The 22,671-nt window shown below is 41.7% G+C and overlaps 1 protein-coding gene across 2 annotated transcripts in view; it reads right to left on the bottom strand.

The window, feature by feature from the left end:
- Mettl21a (methyltransferase 21A, HSPA lysine) overlaps positions 1 to 22,671 on the bottom strand; it is an 81,940-nt gene that overhangs the window by 58,962 nt on the left and 307 nt on the right. For both annotated transcript variants that reach the window (XM_076931789.1, XM_076931787.1), the window contains exon 2: positions 21,372 to 21,516. The gene's annotated coding sequence lies outside the window, so the exon portion shown is untranslated. The remainder of the gene's footprint in view (positions 1 to 21,371; positions 21,517 to 22,671) is intronic.

The following is a 22,671-nucleotide window of genomic DNA, read 5'->3' as shown; positions in this document are numbered from 1 at the left end:
CCCCGCCCCCCGCCCCATATATACACAGTGATTCACTTCCTTAAACAAAGCCACACCTATTCCAACAAAGCTACACCTCCTAATAGTAGCCCTTCCCAAGAACCAAGCATATTCAAACCACCACACATGCATATTAACGTGGTTTCAGGCCGTAGCACAGACACATGGACAGTCACATGGCTTTAGGTGGTAACATTGGCCAAGGATATCGACTTGGACCATGACTGTAACAGGACCCAGACATGGTCCCCAGGAACAACATGGGCAATGAATATCAACATGGCCACAGATTGCAGTAACAGGCTACTCACATCTGCATGGGCCCCAGCAGCATCACAACCCATGTACATCAACATGGCCTCAGACCTTGACATGGTGCAGCTTCTCTCCACAGCATACTCACCACTCACTCACTCCTCCATCCTTCCCACCACTCCATCACAAATTTGCAGACAGTGGCATTGGAAACTACAGTGAGTCACTCAGTAAATGCTTTTGTCCACACAGCTCTACATGCAAATGCTTGTTGGTAAGAGTAATTGGTCTGGCTCAAGACCTCAGGTCTCTGAAGTACCATAACTACCAGAACATAACTGAAGCTTCTTCAATCACAGCCATCCTTCAGTTTTTCATCTTTGGTGGTGATGACATGCTCCTGACTCTGGTCCTGCAGCACTGGCTTCTCCTTGATGGCCAGAGGCTCACAGGCTGAGTAGGTGTTGGAGTTGACTGGCTTGGTAGCCAAATCGGCTAGGCTGCCTGTGCTGCATGCTCTTCCGTGTGTGGCGACCTCTTATGTTTTGTTATTGCGCAGAAGCCTGTTCTTTTCTAATGAGAGATGGGAAAGGAGTGGATTTTGATGGGAAGTGAGGTGGAGAGAAACTGGGAGGTGTAGAGGGAGGGGAAACTGTAATCAGGATACATTATATGAGAAAAGAATCTATTTTTAATAAAAGGGGGAACCTACAAAATCAAAAGGAAGAAAAGAAGGAAGGAAGGAAACGTAAGTCATGGCTCTCAATTTGGGTATGAGCTGATAATGCTTCCATTCAACACAGGTCCAGCACCTAGAACATAAGGCAGGGTATTTGCCAAACAAACGGTGTAGTGCTCTATATGATCGCATTTAGAAGGCTATCTCCAGATCAATGGCCTTGGAAGACATTACCAAAGAATCTTAGACTCACGGAAGGAGGGAATTTGGACTATAATAAGGAGTGAGTATAGAATGGTAATGGGTTAAACCGAAAGAAACCTACTAGGTAGTGGGGAACTATCTAGGAGGTAAGAAATTCACTGGAGGAGAGAAAGCTGAATGACACTGGTCCTCCATGTTCCAACCCAGAACTACGATGTAATCACTTTACACAGCAAAGGGACTGATGTGGTTCTGTTTCTTGAGACGGAGGAGATAGTCCTGAATCTAAGTGTCCTTGTAAGAGATGAACAGGAAAAAAAAAAAAAAAGATCATATCAAGCAGAGATTGGAGTTCTGTAGCCACAAGCCAAGAAATGTTTGAAGTGATCAGAGGTCCAGAGAAACAAGACAGGATTCTTTCTACAGCCCCAAATCATAGCACAGAACACACACCCTCAGTCTCAGTCCTCTGCACTTAGAGCTAAAAGAGAATGGATTACTGTTCTTGTCAGCTACTGAGTTTGTGGAAATCTGTGAATTGAATTTAAATGGGCATCATGTTTTATTGGTTTCTACCAACCCCCCAAATTGAATGTGATAATCACCTATTGTGATGACAGAGCCTCAGAGTGGATAACTTATAAAGACAAAAATAAATCTATCCTCACAGTTCTGAAGGTTGGGAAGATCAACAACAAGATGCTAATATCTGGTTAGGGCCTTGTTGTTATGCTATAGCACAGTGGAAAACATATAGCGGCATTCATGAGCGTGTATGTACTCAAGTCTCTTCCTCTTATAAAGACAGTCATGTCATCTTAGACGCCCCAGACTCGTGGCCTCAGCTAACAAACTGCTTCCCCAAAGCCCAACCTTTAAATGCCCAATGAGTCAATGAATCACATATCCCGCACACAAAAGTTGGGGCACACGTCACACCATAGTATCTGATCATTTTACTCCTTATTAGTCTGGGTCTTGCTGGCCATTTTCCATAAAGCTGACTTCATCTCTGCCTGCTACTTCCTAGTTCTCATGCCTCTAAAGCAACCCTGGTCAGACCCGTCTTATCAGCACTGTTGCATTGCCTGCCCCGATGGCCTTTAGTGACTTAATCTGTATAACATTCACAAAGCTGCAGAACAAAAGCATAAGCAACACTTTATCTTAAAATGAAAAATGTAATTAGAAATTCTTATTTAGGGGATTAGCTCTGCTGAGTACTAACTGTGTTTTTAATTTACTGCCCAACCCTGTGATCATAAACCAAAGTCTCATGGTTAAAGGGCAGGTTTCTGGTCAAATAAATCACAAATTCAAGTCAGCCAGTGAAAACAGAACATGATCTTTTGTGTTTTTATAGTCCTAGAAAGCAATGCATGATAAAGGCTAGTACGCAATAAAGCTGTAATCAGAGTGTGAGAAAAATTCCATATATTACTAGTTATATTATTGCTACATTTGCCTGATAAACTCAGATGCCTTTTGCAAGACTGACCATTTTTTCTCACCAAAAGTGAGGTATAAAGTCATGTTTATTTTTCCAGCGATTTGTCACAGCCGTTCTTCCCATTTCTGTGTGAATCATGCTGGTTCATGTTACAGCTCAAGAGAATTACTGCCTATGGCTAACACAAGCCACAGTGATCAGTGTGGGATTGGCTCATGTGGAATGTCCACACAGATTTACTTCAGGAGCAAGAGGGAATATTCGTGGTGGCAAGGCAGTGAGACATGAGAATCTTAGCAATGGTGAAGCTAAGGAAGGGAGGAAAGGTTAGAACAACTAGATTAAGATTAGGGTTGCAAAAGGAGAAACTGAGTCAAGAAGCTTTCAGATCAGCATTTCGTTAGCTTCCTGAAGCTCAGTGGACAAGCTCATCGTTCTGGAACAAAGGGAGCCTTATGCACTGTTAGTAAAATTTCAAGTGACCACAACTTACCAAAATCTTGGTGATATTTCATACAGAAAAATATAACTAACTGGAGCTATGGAGATGGCCTAACAGTTAAGGTGCGCTCTGCCTTCACAGAGGCCCTGAGTTCAGTTTTCAGCATTCACATCAGGTGACCACTGTAACTCCAGCTGCAGAAAGCAGATGCCTCTGGCCTTCTTCAGGACCCGCACTCATGTACACATGCCACCTGCCCCTCCCCCCATCCCATACATAAAATTAACACTAAAATTGTGTTTATATAACATATTTATGGTCATTTTTATCATGAGTCTTTTCAAGATATTGTGAAATTGAAGAATATTCATTAAGTGATATAAATAAAAGTCAGAATCTATAGTCAATGGCCCTGCATTGTATCTATCTACCCTATTATATTTTCATCATCAATAAAGCAAGCTGGGAACAAAGCAAGGAAATTCAGGAGCAAGAATGGCTGTTTACATGGAGAAAAGGCATAAGGTTATGGATACTCCATCAAATCAGGGTTTCCTTCCCTTGTTTTGGTTTCACAGTTTGAAGAGTAGGCCTGTGGTATTTAGGAAACCCATTTACTGCTCTGGTAATGGGGCTGTTCATATGTACTGTATAAAGTAGGTTTCACTTAAGTAAAATTACACTTGAGAATTAATCAGGAGGAGTCTCTTGGGAAAGATGCAGAAACCGGATCTAGCTTTCTGGTTGTCATCCTAAAGCTGAGTTTCCTTTCTAGAGAATTGTCCAACAGTGGTCTTGGTGTCAGATTATCTTTAGAAGCTGCTGGAGAAGGCCATGAGTATGGTCCCAGGTAACGTCTCAGTATATTTTGCTAATATTTACATATGTGAAAGATGGCATTCTCAGATAATTCCTACTCAATGAAGAATTTGGGGAAGTGAGAATCATGGTACATATGGGAAGAGCCTTGAATTTACTTCAAGAGGTGGAAACACTGTAAATTATTGATGACTGTAGTTAGTGACTAGTCTCTTGTGGTGGTCCTCAAAATGAACAGAGACACAACATCTGTGTAACCAGAGTTTAAGATGCTGTTCTTTAGAAACCATCAAAAGGCCAGCAAGACAGCTCCATGGTAGAAGCATTGCTGTACAAGCCTAACGACCTGAGTTTGGTTGCCAGAACTGGTGATGCAGGACAGAATCAACATTTTCTGACCTCAGGAGCACAGTGTGAAATGTGTGTCCACACTCACTCACACACCATACATAGACACAATACAATAAATTAAACTAAGTAACTTCTTAAAGACTTGGACTCCAACTGAGATAACTCTTCCCATTCTAAAATCCCAAAGTTCCACAGGGCTCTTCCCATGAAAGATAACAGTTTTAAATAAAATGCATTAACACTTCTAAAATATTCAGCCCTCCAAAGGAAATCCTAGGACCAGAATAAAATATAAAACTCGAAACATGAAACATAAAACTGGAAACATGTACAACCTTATATCAAGTAGTCCTGGTGATAGGTACTAAAGGCCGTCAGCCATGGTTCCTTTGGGAAAGGGCGCTAGATACATCAACCAGAACCTAACAGGAGCTTATGCCCCGGGTCCTTTTAAAGACATCTCCTCCTTTGAGAAATTAAAACCCATATGAACGTATAAGATTAGAACTTATGTTCCTCGTGTGATGTGAGAATACAAGCTTAGAAATGAGTATGAAGATGGGTTCTAACAGGAGATGGTTAATATTGCCCATCGACTTGATTTGCACTGAGAAATGACCAGACTAAGAACTCCTGGGTGTGTATGAGAACATTCCACAGAGATCAGCATAGCAACTGGAGTCCTGCCCTGAGTGCCAGCAACATTATCCAATAGGCTGAGGGCTCGCCCAGAACAAGAGAAGGAAAAATCAACCAACCAATATATAAAAGCTCAGTTCCTTTGAGTGAGCATACCCACTGTGGCCACTGCCCATGTACAGCAGATGCCACGTCTCTAGCCCCTCCACCTGGGCTCACACCCAATACTCTCCAGAGAGCTTAGAAGCCTCAGCCTCAGCCTCAACCTGGAGCTTCCTCATTGGCCTTTCTTATCCTGAGGCTTCCAGATAATTGGAATGAGCAGCTACTGGTTTTTCTGGCTTTTGACACTGCAGAAAGCCATTTAGACTTCAATCCTGTAATCCAATCCAATAAATCCCCTTTGAAATTACATGTACATAATGTTGTCCACTAGAGAACTCTGACTGATAGAAAATTGCTAGACCATGTGACAACCATGAAAGATTTAGCACAAAATATTTTGGGGACATCTTTACCACTCAAGGCATATCTCAAAAGCAATGCACCTGCTAAAGACAACAAAAACAGAGAAAATGACCCACTGAAATAGAGTAAAGAAACAGGAGAATTAGCACATAAGAGTGCTAATTGGAAATAAAAAAATAATAAAATACAATTAAAAGACAGCAAAATAAGTGAGCATGAAGAGGAAAGGAAGGAACAGGATACCAGAAGATGTGTCTGAAGGTGACAGCAGCACTCACAGAACTCCAAAGCCTCTGCTCTGAAGGAATCCAGATCAGAACTACAGAAGGAAGGTAGGTCTGAGCACATTTTTGTTGGTTATATTCCAGAGTGAATTACTTGTAAGGATTTTAGAAACTCAACCATGTGAGTCTCACTGAATTTGCTAGAAAAGCCACTTCATTGGGTTTAGAGAGATGGATCAGAGATTAAGAGCACTGGCTGCTCAAAGAACCTGGGTTTAATTCCCAGCACCCACATGATGGCTCCCAATCATCTGTAACTCCAGTTCCAAGGGATCCAATACTTTTTCCTGGCCCCTAATGCCCCTCCCCACCATGTGTTAGATAGACACACATGCAGGTAAAACACCCATGTGTATAAAATAAAATAATTAGGAAGCTACTTTATAGTTTTAATTAGATTGCAAATGTTTAAGCTTTTTTTGCTGTGTCTTAAATGAGATGCCCCATAATAAGTCTCAGGCATTTGAAAAGTTGGCCCCCAGTTGGTGGCTGTTTGGGGAGGATTAGAAGGTGTGACTTTGTTGGGGGTGTGTCACTAGGGTGGTCTTAAGGTTTGCCATCTCTATGCTCCCTGTGTGGATCACTCTTAGCTACTGCTCCAATGCCGTGCTTGCCTGCTGCCATGTTCCTCACACTGATGGTGATAGACTCTAGCCCTCTGGGACTGTAAGTCCTAAATAAACCTTTCCTTCTTAAATCTCTATGGCCGTGATCTTTTATCACAACAACAGAAAAGCAAAATTCCAGGCCAATGACAGACTGTGTCTCAGACAACAGATGAAAGTCACCTAAGGGACCAGCACCAGAGGCTGTCCTCTGGCCTCCATAAGCAGGTCATGCACATACACATGTACATGCCATACATGAATGCACACACATTTAAAAAAACCTAAAATTGAAATGCAGTTCAATGTTTGCACAATATTTCCTCACAGATGTAATAATCATTTAATGATTCTCATTACTGTCCATCTGGATTGCTTCTATATTTTTCATTGCTAGTAGCCCTGCAATAAATAACCATGCTCTTTGTCTATGTCCTTAGTCTGTATTTATAACTTTTTAAAGTCAAGAGACAAAGCTTTATAAGTCTTATATCCAATTGTATTTCATTTAAACTCAGTTAATTTACTGAGCATGAATTATATGCAAGCTAGCTTTTGTCCATATGCATATAGTTGTTGGGTTTTTTTTTCTCTCTCTAATTTTCAAAGTCATTACATGAACTGCACAAAATCTGGTGTGTGTGTGTACATACACACACATACATGACACATATGTATCTTGAGTGTTCATGTTAAGAAAAAAGAACAAGCATCAAAGAATACCACTATCATTTACAAGTGCCTTAAAGGAGCCATGACAACAAAAACAGCAATTCCAAGTTTTGCTGGGTAATTAAAATTTTCATGATGCTTGTTTGCTAGTTGGATGCAAAGGTGATAGAATGTTGGTTTAGTACATTGGATGGATAGAATATATCTGTGCTAAACCAGTTAGGAAAATCAATGACCACATTCCCAGACTCACTTCCAATTCTAATTCTGGATTTGAGTAAACTTTGTACCTACATTTGAAAATTGTACTGAACTACTTAACTGTTCAATGAGCCAATGAACACACAGTTAAGGCAGCATGTCCACCAACATCAGCTCTTTACTCCATTTCTAACTAAGAAAACAGCAGGTGTGTGACCAAAGAAACTGCACGTACATTTGGGCAGAAATTCCCTCAATATGTAACCCTGAAATTACATTGTACCTGCATCAAGGTTAACACTGGCTTCTCATCTGTCTTATGTACATAGAGAAACTGCATTGCTTGTCTGCTCAGGTTTTGCAAAATCAGGAAAAATACTTTAATGTACTAAAACTTGGAAACAAAGAACGAGATATAAATAGAGCATCAGAGAGAGAGAAATCAAAGGCAGTAGTCTTCCTGTTAAAGTCTTGTTTTTTTGTTCCCATTCTGGTGCAGAAATCTATCTACAGGACCACTATTCTAATTTGATCTCTGTTGCTATGACAAACACCATGCCCAAAAGCAATATGGGAAGGAGAGGGTTTGTTTGGATTACACTTCCAGGTTTCAACCTATCACTGAGGGACAAAGTCAGGAACTCAAGTAGGAGCAGAGAAAGGAACCGTGAAGAAATGCTTACTGGCTTGCTCACTCTGGCTCATTCAAAGCTAGCTTTCTTACACTACCCAGGACATCCTGACCAGGGATCACATTACCTACAGTGGGCTGGGTCCTCTTACATCAACCCACAGAAAATCCTCCACAGAAAAAGCCATAAGCCAATCTGATGGAGGCAATAGCTGCCTTCAATTGAGACTCCCTTGGATAACTCTGAGCTGTGTCAAGTTGAGGCACTATCTGTGGTGTGTGTTTGTACTCTGAAAAATCCTAGGGGTGACAGTCACAGAGTCCTGATTGTGAACGACGCATTTCAATTCAACAACGCAACAGACAGCAATGACTTCAGAAAACACAAATGACAATAGCTTATTGTATGAAGGAAGTCCTTTCTAAAGAAACAAAAGTGGTGATCATGTGGACAGCGCAGGAAAACGAAACACTGATTTGGAGGGAAACATTCACATACGGCACCAGGCCGGGCTGGCGCCATCTCTAAAGTTTTAATAAACTTGTCAAAACGAAAGCAGTGAATGTGTGTGTGTGGGGGGGGGGGGGTGTCAAAAAAGTAATCTGAGAAAACCAGAAATCCCTGCAACTTAAAACCTAAGTAATTCCCTAAACAATATCAATGGTGAGGAAGAGGAAACTCAAAATGAAAACAGGAAAAACCACAAGCTGGATTTCACTTTGCACATAGTTTCTCTTGAGCTTTCATTTTGCCTGTCACCTGAGCTTTCAAAATACTGGCTTAAATAAACCAGTAGAGAATACAAGAAACCACAGAGATGGGTCCTGATCTCATGACTTCCAGCCTGAGCAAGCCAGTGGGAAGTAGGGTTTGCTACACCCAAGATGACGCTTGCCATCCAAGACTGGTTTCTTACTCATGGGAGCTTCCCGTCTGCTTTACCTCCCTTCTGAGCCCAGTATGATGGAAGCTGTCAGAGGTACACGGAAAGCATGCCTAATTCTAGACCTAACGTATGGCACGGGGTATCTGTGGTGCTTCGTATTCACTGGATTTTCACTCAGGTGGAAAGAGTACGGGGTTAGAAATCTATATAAATCTCGTTATTAAATCCCAGCTCTAAGCTCTGTACAGTGGCACTTTATAAAACTTGCAAAGGAAGTTCATTGGTTAGGCTTCAAAAGATGACATGCTGATTTAATCTGGTCTATACAGTTAAGTTTTTTTTTCCTCTTCTGAGAAATGAAATGCACCATGAGTGAAAATCATCTGATACAGTGCATAGAGCACAACAAAATCTCAAAGACGGAGTAGCAAGTGTAGAGCAGCCATTTACCAACACTGAGCTAGAAGCCAAGCTGCCCAAGTTTACAAATTCTGACTCTATTCCTGACGGCTGTATGATCTTGTACAGACCACTTCAACCATGGCTTGGTTTCCTTACATCTAAAATGAGGCTTATGAGAGGCTGTTTTGTGGAGGAATTATGAGAAGTGAATGAATTTATATGAAGACAGACTAAGAACTTGAAACATAGTTCTCAGCAAAAATCTTAGCATCATGATGGCTACAGTGTACATTAGCCATTTTACCTGTCTCATAAATCTGCTGGGTGTAGCAGGAACAGTGGGGCTGCCTCTATGTAAACACTGGGGGCTGCACAGCCACAAAAGCATCTCCTGCAGGAGGACCTAATTGAGGACTGCCTGAGAGACTAAGGATTGCTGGTGCAAATAACGCTAGCCAATCAGGAACTGCTGTTTAGAAGAGATGCTTTCTGGGACCAATGGAGATGCAGGCAGAGGGTATTAAAGGAGCTTGCAGTAGTGTTCAGAGACTTGCTGTGGCGTTTCTCAACTGCTCTCAAGAGTCTGAGTCATTGACTCTGCACCACCTCAATTCCACCCCCAAGGACAAGTAGGGTCAGGCATCGAGTAGTCCAGGGCACAGGCAACAGTTGGGAAGCCATAGTCATAAAAAAAATCATAAAAGTTATTGCCACTACTCTTGGATGCCCAGCAGAACTTAATGGTAAGACCCTATTTCTGAAGACATAGCACACTTTGGTCTCAAAATATGGAGAAGTCAAGTTGGTTCTGAGCAGAAAGCCTTATCCCTCCTGGCTAGCTTTCACAGTACTGGGATATGCTATGTACGTTCCTGGAGTGAAGAAAGTGATCAATAATCTAACGCAACTCTGAAGCCTGTGGGCTATGATAAGGACTACAAGGCAAGATATGCCCATGTATGTAACAGTGGCATGAATGTTATGATGATAACCAATGACTCTCTGATTGAACTTCAGGCCCACTCCACAAGAGGAAATTCACACCTGATACTGTAAATCTTGCCAAGGATCTCTGGTTGGGGAGTTCACAGGCACCAGGGATGAACTTATTCCTATTGTTTTGCTAAACAGACATACTATCAAACTCACCTCTGAATTCTTATTCATCTTCCCATAGATTGGTGCTGCAGTGAGATCTCATCAGATGAATTTCTTTGTACAGTGCATGGAGATGAATAAAGAAACTCACAACTGGTCCAAGTACAGATAAGTGTCAGTAGGATGCTTAGCCATAAAACACCTATATCACCAACCTGAAACACCAACCTCACCAAGACTCAGGCACCACTGTAGAAGAGAGGAGAGAAGGATTGTAGGAAGAAGAGGTTTGAAAGCATCAGAATGAAACAGTATCTTCTGTATACAACAGGACCACTGACTAAACTCACTAACTCACAGAACCAGGTCTGCCTGCACAGACCTCTATCAACGTTCTAACACAGAGCTGGGAGGGGTGCATGAGCACCCCCGCCCCCGCCTTCCAGAGGAGCTACTGACAGCCAATAACTTCTAGGGACAGAAGAGATGGTTTTCTTTAAAGCTGTGGCTCTCGATAGGTGAATCACACTCCAGGTGGAAGCCTCAGACCCAGGAATATATGGGCAGCACAAACTGGGTTTGGACGATTATTTGAAAAAAGAAAAAGAAAGAGCAGACACAAAGCTGGAGGGGGTGGAGAGGAAAAGGATGGATCCTGAAGGAGGTGGGAGTGGATCTTGGAGCTGTTAGGGGAAGAAGTTATAGATGAATATGATGAGAATATATGCTTATATAAAATCCTCAAATAATAAAAATACACTTTAAAGGATACTTAGGTACTAAGAGTTAGGTAATATTTTAGTAATTATTTTTACTATGATTATCAGTATTTACTATGTTCCATGGGCACTGGGAATACAGTTCCATGGCAGAGCATGTGCTCTGCATACAGGAGGCCCCAAGTTTGCTCCACAGCACCACCCCCAAAAAGAAAGTGAACCAAAATGTTCCAGACAGTGCTACAGTATGTCACAGAATTCTGCATTTCTCAATGATTTAGTATTAATACTTAGATGCTATTAAGAGCCAGCTAAAACAGGATTTTCACAGATGGCTGACAAAAGCCCAGACTGAGACAAGTTACAATAGCACAACTAATGAAAATACAAAATTGATCAGCCTTTTAAGAATGTCTTACTTTACAACTTCCCATCTATTTGAAATACAGGGTATCTGATTTTTCACTGTTTTGTCATCTGAGCCAGTTAAAGATATTTTTGTTTCCTACAAGGGTTGGGTCAGTTACCTAGTATACAGCTAAACTGAATGCTGGCATTTTGGAACAGTATCTGTTGACATGAATATATCTGGCACCACTGGGAATTTAAAAGGACAGGGAAGAGGGCGTCATGATTCTTCACTCTCTAGATGACACTGTTACTATGGAAAAGTGTAGCTAAAATCCTTTATAAATGTTTTAATTTCCATGCTGAACATGTGGGTATGTCAGTGTTTGGTTAGTAATGGCAGAGGTCAAACTACAGGCTTACAGCCATCCTTAATTAAGGCATACAGGGATGGATCAAGACAAGAAACATGAGAATCTGGTAAAATATTCAGCAAGCTGTGTAGCTGTCTGAATTTGACATGACTCTGTGGGGCAAAAAAAAGAAAAAAAAATCCCTTCCTTTCTTCACCTCATCCCCAGGGATATATCTGAATATTATAGCCAATCTAGAATATAGTGGTTTACATTTGCAAGCTTGTTTTTGCTTTTTGCTCAAATATTCTAGTCTAGAAATTTCCCTGCTGGCTCATTTAAACTAAAACTGTAAAAATTTGGAAACTGCTTGATCTGGGAAGAACATTTGTGGCTCTGGGTCCTTCGGGGCAGCAGTTTGTTTTTCTAAGAAGTAATATGATGAGGCCCTCTGTGCTGAATAACCAGACTTTGTCACCTTGCCTCGGTTTCATGTTTTCATTGGGCCTTTCAGAGGTCAGGAGAGGCCCTGGCCATTTCCATACTAATAAAAACCTAGGCAGGAGAAAAGCAAAACAGGATTATAAAATGTGTGGTATATTTTAAACTTACACAGCAATGAGTCTAATACACATTCAGTTCAAAGTGTTTCCCAGGTGATTAAGAAAATTTATTAAAGGGTATAGTCAAAATATACATATGTATACATATATATATGTATTATAAGTGCATGTGTACACACACACACACACACACATGAACTGGCTATAGGTCACAGCAGACAAGGCCTAATCATGACAGAGTTCAAGTTGACAGCTGTTGTCTTCTTTATAACCACCTGCCTGTGCTCGCTCATCTCTCAGGATGGCCTGGGTGGACTGAGCCCTCTGTGACAGTGAGGCCCAGGTCTGTGAGCCTTCTGAGGTCGTTGTTTTACTTGTCTCATTGCTGTGACAAAGTACCTAGGGATAGCAGCTGAAGGCAGGAAGGTTTGACTGTGATCCACATTTCCAGCTCTGTAATTCATCCTGCTGGGAGAATATGACCGCTGGAGCAGGAGATCACGGCTCACACAGCTCACACAGCTCACACGGCTCACACGGCTCACACGGCTCACACGGCTCACACGGCTCACACGGCTCACACGGCTCACACGGCACACACGGCTCACACGGCACACACGGCTCACACGGCACACACGGCTCACACGGCTCACACGGCTCACACGGCTCACACGGCTCACACGGCTCACACAGCTCACACGGCACACACGTCTGAAGTCAGGGAGTAGAAGGTGATTGATGCTGTGCTCTGCTTGCTTGCTTTTTTCTCTCTCTCTCTCTCTCTCTCTCTCTCTCTCTCTCTCTCTCTCTCTCTCTCTCTCTCTCTCTCTCTCTCTCTTATGGAGTCTTGGGCCCCAGCCCATGGAATGGTACCACCCACATTCAAGGGAAGTCTTCCCACCTCAAGCACCCCTCAAGACTCCTTAAATGTCTGTCTCTTCAATGATTCTAGATCTGTCAAGTTAATGACATTAACTATCACCAGTGCTCTTAGGGCGTTTGCTTGAAGGAATGTCCAGTTTATATGCAGAGGTATCGGGGGCCATGGCTGTGGATCAGCCCAAGAGCCTGGGCTGAACTGGCTCTCTTTTATTTTTCCAAGCCACATGCCCTGAGTTTGATCAATTGTCTCACTGAAAGAAGTCAAAATCAGGCTAGAATTGATAGGTCTTCTGTGGGGTTTGAGGAAGACAAGGGATTTAGCAGAGCTAAATAACTATGTACATACAAATAAGCACCTATATAGCTAAAGGAAGTCACTGGTGAGGGATTGATCTTTCCATAAGAAATCACTCCTTAGCTAACAGGGCGATTGCTCAGTGGGTTACAGGAGTTTGCTGAGCCCAAGCGCCTGAGTTATTGGATCCCCTTAAACCACATGACGGAAGGAGAGAACTGACTCCCACTAGGGGCCTTCTGATCTTCACAGTTGTGCTTTAGCTCACATTTCTGCCTATGCCAAATAATCAAAATATGAAAAATAATAGAAAAGAAAAAACCAAGAGCCCTTCCTTAGCTTGAAAGGGGACAAGAGACTGAAAGGAGAGGATTCTGGTCATAGCTGGTCCAGAGTCACACATTCTCATAAATGGTAGGCAGTTTCCAAGTCAGATGGAGCCCTTGTGATTTTGTTCTCCAACCTGACTGATGAGAGACTGTCCACTTCCCTGGTTGGGTGTGCAAATCACAGGGAGCCTTACATCTCTGCCTTCCTAAAGCTAAGACAGGGGTCGGGGGTGGGGAAGAGTGAGCAGCAGTGAGCAATGGAACCCTGGCACATGGCAGTTGGTGCCAGCAAGCTAAAAAGGCCTGAGGACAGGGAGCCTGGGGGCACAGCCCAGGGAGGACATCAGGGAAAGGGGTCTATCTGCTGACCTTGAAATGATGTAAAGAGAACCTCTGTAAGTTATCTCTATAGAAAACTCACAAAGGGGTCTGAGGCTGTCTTAAAATGATGGCTTGTTGGTGTGTTTGACTGGGAAGAAAAGTGGCCAAGAGATGGTGGAATAGATAATTTATATCTAGGGTTCTAAATTCCAAAAGCCCTTTTCTCTCTGGTATATATTTTCATTAACAAGGTTACAAACTATTGACACAACACAATAGAACAGGGCCATGCCATTGGCTCTCTAGCAACTTTTCTTGTTTCCCAAAAAAATATTAAGAAGCCCTTCTTTAAGGCTGGGAGTTCTCTGTAGAGATCATTCATGATCCTCAGTGCTTAGCCTCCCCAGTGCTGGGATTACATGTATGTGTCACAAAGCCTGCAGCCTTTGGGTTTGTAGCAGGTGGGAAGAACATGGGTTCCATTTTATAATGCCTCCTCACACATTGAATCAAAATACAAACAGTAATAGAGTAAAATAAAAATAAAAAAACAGCTACACAAACCTTTAGACTTACACACTAATAACCTTACATTTTTACCAGAACCTGTTGTCCCCTCCTCCCAGGCCATCAGGTCCCTTGCTCTCCCCTAAGGCAGAGTACCAACCTCTGCTTTGCTTTCAGTGCGTTCCTGAGTCACTCATGAGGGCTGCAGCCTCTCGCTTTACCCATACTCATCAGTCTGTGTGTGCTGCCATAACATGACAACAAACTCAGGGGCTTGAACAAGTCTGGAGGCTGCAGGTTCAAGACCTAGGTGTGAGTAGGACTGGATTTCCCATTACATCCAATAAAGACCTTATTTCCAAGCTGGGCAGGCTGCTGTATGTCAGTACTGCCAGTACTGAGGCAGGGGGATGCCAAGTTCTGGCTAACCAGGACCTGCACAGAGAAACTGTCTCAAAATAACAACAACCCCTGCCCTCTAAGATTCATAAAATCAGAAAACAAAACAAAAGACTTTATCCCAAACAAAGTCTTTTCTGAGGTCCCAGGGGTCAGGACTTCAATAAAAAGTTAGACAGCAAGGGATATAATGTAGCCGTAAAGCTTAATACAGAAGACTCCCCAGTGTTCCTTATGAAACAATGCCCTATTAACTGACTTGCATTTGCTTATTTACTGCTTTTTTAAGGTTTCTCTCCACTTAAATATCAACCCCAGGAGGCCAAATTCTCTATTTTGCCAACTGACATATCTCACAGTTCTGAGCTTATTGCCTGGAGACTTGCAGGCTGTTGATGAATATTCATGGATGAATGAATGCATATTGTGAAGTCATTACACACACACACACACACACACACACACACACACACACCCCAGAGGAAAATGATTATATTGCTAAGAAAGCAAGACTAAGAGACTATATAGGTAGCACTATTTCACTTTTGAATCACTGAAACATTTTATTAAAGTTTAGAGAAGTATGCCATAAAATGCTAAAAGCAGGGGTCTCTTGGGATGGGGTTTTGTTTTATTTTCACCCTTATGGGCATTTCTTAATGTCTTTACACTAATATGTATTTTTCAGTTCTGTAAGAAGCTAAACATAGCAAATACTGTTAAGCTTTAGTAGAAGATTCCCTGTCATCTTTTAATTGGCTATCATACATTTTCCCTTTCTTTTTCAGTTGAGAATGGTAAGAAGACAGCACGTGGTGAGAGGCAGCTGCAAAGTGTAGATCTGTAGTGTCAGGTGTGTTTGTCATGCTTGTCCTGAGCCCTGGTTCTTCTTCAGCAATGGGTGATGGTGGGAGCCTCAGCACAAAGGCTGGCTCTCTTCTCTGGCCCACACTACAGTCTGGGTCTTCTGGTCAATCTTTGGAAAGATCAGGACAACACTCAGAAACACATCCAAGGGTGTACATCCCTTTATCTTATGGGGAGGCTAGAAAATGTCCAGACTCTCACATAGCTCTGGCAGGTGCCTGGAAGGATGGGAGGTAGTGAGTGGAGAACAGGTGCCAGAGCCACCAAACTTAAGCAGTTCCTTAAAAACTTAGTAGCCAGGATAGCAGTTAACTCAAGTTTATTTATTTATTTTTATAATGTCACATGTATAGATATTTTGCATACCGATCACTCTCATCTCCCACCCACCTACCTACCTGTCCTGTTGACCCTCTCCATTCTCCACAATCTTTCACATTCATATCTATTCATTTTGTGTAAGTCATTCTTAAAAATAAAAAATATGAGAAACTATAATGAATAAGTTAACAAAAACATTAATAAAGGTGAGTATTGCTTACATATCCATTGCTTCAGGTTGCATTAATGGTTCCAAAAGCATTCTTCCAGCCCAGAGGATGAAGGTAAGGGCCAGTCACTTACCCAAATCATAAATCACTTAATTACAATTGATATTGAGCCTCAGAACTAGCATTACTTACTTTCTGTTTAGGTTTGGTTAAGCGTGTTATGAAACTAGAATGTGGATTTTCCTAACCATGTTTACTTCTTTTATCCATATAAGATACTCAATTCTAATGCTAACTCATCATGGCTCTCACATTAGTGAGGACTCTGAGGGACAGGTTTCTCCATTTCTTTTATAGAAACAAAATGCCATCAAAGCACAACTTGTCTCAAATGAGCCCAAACAGAGTGGAAGGGTGTTGCAGGTTCTTCCCAACACTTCTGGAGAAGGTCACAGAGACCTTGCATGCACTGCTGCAAAAACACTACAGTCAATGGCACCCACATTCTAGTTTTTGTATGTGATGGGTTTAAGATTTCTCTTGCCCAGGGGAGGTTTGTCTGAGAATCCGACCTGTCACTACTGCAGGTGACCGTCATGGGTATTAGCTTGCACTCATGTAAAGCACCACACAGTGTATGTCCACATGGCAGTTACTAGTTAAAAGCAGCAATAAAAATCTTATTTAGGACCCTGTCTTCTGTAATGGTTTCTTTCTCTGTAGGAATCCTCATTTGCTCAAACCATAAATCATAGGCTGCTCTATGCAAAGAATTACCAGAAAAATGTCAAGTTCTTAGTGTGTAAGTCTGAAGGGTTTTTTTTTTAAAACTCTATTTAACTCTATGTAACTCTAACTGTTTTCAGTTTGATTCAATGTGTGAAGAGACATTATAAAATGGAACCTGTTCTTTCCACCTGCTACAAACCCAAAGGCTGATAGGCTTTGTAACACATGCATGTAGTCCCAGCACTGGGGAGACTAAGCAGTGAGGATCATGAGTCATGAGTTTGGTTATACACTAAGACCCTCTCTCAACACACACACACACACACACACACACACACACACACACCACAGCACACACACGTGTGCACCCGCAAATAAAACCCTAAAGGCTGCAGAGGCAAGGTTCCTCTGGATACAAGACTTAGGTCTGGATACAATATCTTTAGCTGATCCATTGTAAAGTAGTGAAAAGAGAAGATCTGTTGATCTGTTGATCTGTTGATCTGTTGACGACAAGACTGTTGAGCCAGTTCAAGTACTAGCTTTGAGGGTTTTTTCCTCTATAAAAGAATAAGGCTGACTACAGCTTTCCTTCTTCTTCTGTATTTGTAGACTAAAGTCCTTACTGAGAAAGTGAAACTTATTAGTGTTATACATTTGTGTTATGATTTGTGTTCTGTAAGAAATCTGGTTGCACTTGAGAAAATCATGTGTCTAGTCAGGCTCAGGTGTCCCCCAACCTTTGCAAACCAGGTGCCTGGCATGCAATGAGGAAACCATCATGGACATTCCAGCCTCAGAGTTGAGGCATGGAGAAGAATGGGAGAATCACAGCTCCAGTCAGAACTGATACTGCTGGTAAGCCATCTTGGCCATTTCCATTGCTAAACTGGTTTACTCCAGCTGACTCCTGTGTTTCCTAAGCAGTGATGTGTGTGTCCTGACTCACTTCCTGCACCCAAGTTATGAGATTATTATAAAATGATGGTTGTTTTAAAGAGATGCTACAGAAGAACAGAAGTCAGAAGCAGAGGTATGAAAGAGAGTGCTGAAAAAAATATAAATGGCTTTACACAGTTCCCAGCCTCTGATGTCAGTACATGCTATTCAGCCTTTTCATTCCATTTATATGCTCACTCAAAAAGCCAGTATATACTCAGTGCTAAGGACACATAGGATGAACAGAAGTCTTGTGTTCTCAGAATTTGGTTTAACAGAGCTGTCAGACATGAAAGTAATTATCATACAATGTGAGAGCATACTGCTCTGCAGTTTGACTTTGCAGAATAGCTCATTATAAGCAAGAGACAGAACCTGTCTTGAGGGAATGAGTGAAGTACTGTAGAAGCAGCTCTGTTCCAGATAAACCTCAGAGAATGAGTATAGGTTGACCAGATGGCCAAGCTGAGCTGTTATCCTGGATTCCTGATTCTGGCTGCAAAGAACATGACAGAACTATACTGGATACTTGAGTTTTTATTGTTCCTATGGTTTCAGTCTCTCTCTTCTCCCACACAGGGTATTTCTTGAATAACCAGGATATTTTTTTAACAGGGGTAATCTATTCCATCTGTGTGGGAAGGACATTGGAAGAAACGGGTTAAAGAATACTGTCCTTTTCCATCTAAGCACCCCACAGAGGGCATGTGACTAAATTTGGGGTCTATAACCCAAAATGTCAAGTCTAACCACTCATTCTTGAAAAGCCAATTAAAATATGCAGGTCCACTCCACAAAGGAGTTCAAGGCTCTAGATCCAGGAAAATGCAACCTAGGTTGTTGGGATTGGGGTTGGGGTTTTCTTTTCTTAAAAAATATGCTTTTTATAGCAAGTGTCTTCCAAGACAAGTTCCCTGGTCCCTGTATCTATCCATATTACTGTATAAGTATCTTCTGATAGCATGATTCCTAGAGGTACTTCAGTGAAGACTTCATGCCGTGATGATAAAGATTATTTAGACAAGAGGGCAATAGAGCCATTATAAGAAAAAGATCCTGCCTTAGGTCCAAGCTGTGTTTCTAAGAAGATAAACTTGGCTAAAAAGACCTCTTCAAACTGTTCAGTGCTGTCAAGTTTAATGAAACTCCTCTTCCCCTCCAGCATTATCTTTCTAATGTCAGCTTATGTGAAGAGGCTGCTGTCAAAAAGGCTTCTGGAAGAAGCTGCAGGGAACTGTCAAACCATTGCAAGGACATGGTTCTAACGGAAGAAAAACTTGCTTCACTTGGCCAAAGACTCCCTTTAATAAAGGAGTTTGGGCAATATAGAGATGGCTCAGCAGTTAAGACCACATACTGTTTTGGTAGAGGACCCAGGTTTGGCTCCCAGCACCTATATCAAGCAACTCACAATCACCTACAATTCCAGTTGCAGAGATCTGACATTCTCCTCTGGCCTTCATAATACTTGTATGAACATACACCATACAAATATACACACATACACATAAAAGATAAAAATCAGGGGGCTGGAGAGATGGCTCAGTGGATAAGGGCACTAACTGTTCTTCCAGAGGTCCTGAGTTCAACTCCTAGAAACCACAATGGTGGCTCACAACCATCTGTAATGGGATCCAATACTCTCTTCTAGTGTGTCTGAAGACAGCAACAGTGTATTCCCATGCAAAAAAAATAAATCTTAATAAAAATAAAAATAGAGATGGAGAGATGGCTGAGCACTTAGAGAACAGGCTGCTCTTCCAGAGGACCCATGTTCAATTCCTAGCATGCATGACACAACGGAAGTCCAGACCTAGGGGATCCAATACCTTGATAGAGCCCTCAAGAGCACAGCACTACATGCACATATGCAGATACAGTACGCATAGCACATAAATTAAAAATATAAATATAAGGGGTGGGGCTGACATATTTTAAAGTCCTAGATGTTATAAAATCTATTTTCATAGCAATGGTTCATAGTGTTTTTGCTTATGTTTTAAATTATTTAATTTTAAAGGTCCTGCATATCTATTTGTGTATGTTTGTTGTTAGGTGTAGGCACTATTTTGTAACTTGATCTTAGGCATAACTTCACATAACAGGAAGCATCTAAAATACTATGTAACGATGTCTAGCACTTCAAGACAATCTTATCACCTTAGAATGCAGTCATTGGGTCTTGAGGATTTAACTATACATTGGTGATAGAAAGGAAGCTTCGCTCAAAAACACTCATTCCACTGTGGTTTCCTGTGTCTTAATGTATTGTTCATTCTGTCATCAGTGCTTAAGTAAATGCTTTAAACTGAATTAAATTAAAAATTAATCCCCTCTGCTCCCTTGCCTTTTGAAATAACCTTTTCTTCCTATTAGAAGGCTAATATTCCCTCGGGTCCTTTTTGTGGTCTTTTTCGTGGCTAGACGGTTTTGTTAAAGGTCCATACTACAAATACATTGTGCTTCCTTTTCTGTTTACTCTTCCTCAGAGTTCTTGCCATTTCTTTTAACTGTTTGGGAAGAATAAGTTTTGTCACCTTCTGCTTCTGTGATATAGTTGTTTAAAGCTAAGCTCCAAGGACTTTGCTTAAATATCTCAATTTACTCACATCTGAGGGAAGAGGTATTTTCCTCATATCTGTGGCTTCTACCTTCATAGATTCAATGAAGAGTGAAAATATTTGAAATAGCTTGCATCTTTACCAAGCATGCACATTTTTTCTTGTCATCATTCTATAAATTATAATATATATATATATTATATATATATGGCACTGACATCTATTAGGTGTCATAGGTAACTCAGGTGATTTGAAATATATGGGAGAATGAACACAGGTAGGTTATATGTAAATACTGTGACATTGAATAAGGACTTAGCTTCTTCTAATTGTGGTATCTGTGGCGGATCCTGAAGCCAATTCTTTACCAATATTGAGGGGCAATGGTGTCTTGTCTCAGTTGGGGTTACTATTGCTGTGATAAAATGCCATGTCCAAAAACATGGGCATCACTTCTCATCATCAGAGAAGTCAGGACAAAAACTCAAACAGGGCAGGAACCTGGAGACAGAAGATGATGCAGGCCATGGAGGGGTACTGCTTATTTATTGACTTGCTCCTCATGGTTTGTTCACTCTGCTTTCTTATAGAACCCAGGACCACCAGCCCAGAGATGGCACCACCCACAATGGGCTGGGGCCTCCCCCATCGATCCCTAAGGAAATGCCTTGTAGGCTTTTCTACATCTTATGGAGGTATCTCCTCAATTGAGGCTCCCTGCTCTCAGATGACTTTAGCTTGTGTCAAGGTAAAATAAAACTAGCCAGTAAAATGGTATTTGGTTTCATTAACTATAACATGATTTCTGGGAGGTACAGACTTCTTCTACTCATACTTCCCTGTTTCCCCCAGTTATTTTCCAAACTGTAACCTAAGGAAAACAGGGGTCACGAAGTGAACTTTCCCAAAACTTCTTACCAGCAATGTCTCCCCATCACATAGGTCTTTCCTCCCTGCTTGCTTCTGCTTCCCACAGCTTACCTATCCCAGAGCTGGACTGCAGATATTTCTGCCTTCTTGGGGATATTGTTTATGAATTCCTCCTTTTCTTCTAAGTTTGAAATGCTGTTGTACTCATGGGCTCTTACTCTTTTAATATTAAAGTATGTTCTTCTTGCTTTCCCATCTTGAAAAGAAGAAAAATTTCTTCAGTCATATACCCTCTGCTTTCCCCTCAGAAGGATTCATCTTCAAACAACACTTAACAATGTCAAAAACTACTTTTGTCTCCAAACTTATTCTTCTCCCTATATCTGGGGGGGGGGGGGATGCACCACCTGCCCCCTAAATCAGAACTACAGACTTTTTTTTTTTTTTTTTTTTTTTTTTTTTTTTTTGCCTTCTACTTCTGTTCTCCCTCCATATCCAATCTAAGTACTTCCTACTTCACTTTGGAAATAAGTTCTTTGTCCACTCAGTCACCAGTTCCCTTTGTTGGAGCTGTCTTTCCCTCCTAGGTGAAAGAATAAGCTCCCTTAACAGTCCTTTCTTCCCTTCCTTCTTACTGTCCAGAGTGATGTAGTCTTAAATACAGCTGGTAATGACTTCTGAACTTCATGTTCAACAATTACTTCCAGTATAAAATCTTAACTCTTGCTCATTGGTTAAGAGCACTGACTGCTCTTCCAGAAGTCCTGAGTTCAATTTCCAGCAAGCGAAAAGATTGCTCTTCCTTAAACTGAACACTACCAAGCACCAACAGTCGCTGTCATTTTCTCCAAGTGTGACTTCCTTTTACAGGTACTGTGAGATAAACCTGGAATCCAGACTATTCTGGCCCCTTCATGAGCAGTCATGTAACCTTGAGAAAATCACTTAATTCCTGAATAACCCAGCTCCCCCTCTACCCTGCCACCGACCAGTAAAATCTGGGAGATAAAATACTGGGTTGCTCTTTAGACTGAGAGCTAAGGGAGCTCCATTGGCCTGGTGACCAATACATGGTGCATGCTAAAAGTTAATTGTTCTCTACCACCCCCATCAATTAGGACTGTGGGCACCCCACAGTGTGGTTTTCTACTTTGTGGGAGAAAACTGCTCTCTGCATTGCTAGTTAAAGAAACGAAATCTGGGAATTCCTGTTTTGTGATGGGAGAAAACAAGCCAAATGGGAGTTGCTGGCTCCCAGCTTTTCTGAACTGAGAGTTTGGTCCTCATTTTACGTATGAGGAAACTGAAGGATGACGTGTCCTCGGGTCTCATGCAAGACACAGTCACAGCTCTTTATTGAGAATAAGGCGCGAGCCCCAGGGTTGCTATGGCCAAGTTGCAAGCGAAAACG

Source organism: Arvicanthis niloticus, chromosome 3 (genome assembly GCF_011762505.2).
Source record: "Arvicanthis niloticus isolate mArvNil1 chromosome 3, mArvNil1.pat.X, whole genome shotgun sequence".
NCBI lineage: Eukaryota > Metazoa > Chordata > Mammalia > Rodentia > Muridae > Arvicanthis > Arvicanthis niloticus.
This window is presented reverse-complemented; position numbering and strand designations above follow the sequence as displayed.